Source organism: Octodon degus, unplaced genomic scaffold, assembly GCF_000260255.1.
Source record: "Octodon degus isolate 3935 unplaced genomic scaffold, OctDeg1.0 scaffold00090, whole genome shotgun sequence".
NCBI lineage: Eukaryota > Metazoa > Chordata > Mammalia > Rodentia > Octodontidae > Octodon > Octodon degus.
In genome coordinates this window covers 1755567-1756619 of record NW_004524666.1, presented here as the reverse complement: position 1 = coordinate 1756619, position 1053 = coordinate 1755567, and positions in this window count along the sequence as shown.

Sequence of the window (1053 nt, the reverse complement as noted above, 5' to 3'; positions counted from 1 at the left end):
ATCATTTGATCTCATCATTTACCTTTTTGTATAACTCAGTTGTGTGGATTTTAATTTTCTCCAGTTTAACTTCCCATTGATTAGGCCTGGTGGAGTTAGAATTCTTGGATTCACTCTTCAACTTTTTGCTTTTAGAACTCCTATTGGTCTCTGTGTGTATGTGCATGTGTGTGCCTGTGTGTACACAATGAGGAAACAGTGTTGCCTTTATTAGTAGAATGACTTGTCTGCTACTATAGAGATATCTTTTGTTAGTATATAATTTTCTGTGATGTGTTCTGGCATGGATAAACTCTAGACCATGAAAACCAACTACTTCCATCTTGGGAGCAGAAGTTGTGGTATAGTTCACACCAATACAAAAAGATAAAACAACTAATGACATAGATGTGGAACAACTGAAGCACCAGCAATAATGGAAAAGAGTTCAATACAAAGAACATAAAGTGAACTAACTACCTCATGATAAATAAAGCTTAATAGAAATACTAATAAATATAAAGATTCTGGGGAAGCAAAACATAAAAGAAGAAAATTTTGAAACAAAGAAAAAAGAAGACGAAAGAGAGAAAAATGAGAAAACATCTTAATAAATTATAAAAGACAATTAATACATAAAAATTACACAAAAGACAAGAAAAAAGAAAATTCATAGATCAAAATAAGGAAAAAAATGCAAGATTCCAAAGAAAAGAAACAAAACCAATGACAAAGCCATGGATACATGAGTCCATCAAGGTGATTGATACCTACTTAGAAGTTCAAGTCCATAAAAATTACTTGTGGTTTTAAATGAGTGATTCCTTTCTATGGTCTGTGATTTTGTAATGGACCAGACCTTGGTAAGGGATAATGAGACCTAGTTAAGTCTTGCTCTTTTTGCATAGTCGTGTGTTTATGTGTGATACTGAACCCTTCCCCACCTTTCCTGATGGGCATAGTTGGTCTATAATATGAGCCCTAGAGCTGTATTCATTCCAGATGCTCTGTTTCTTTGTTCTTCTATTGCTCCAACTCTTGGCCTTTTCTTGGCTTTATGGCTTGTGGGGTTGT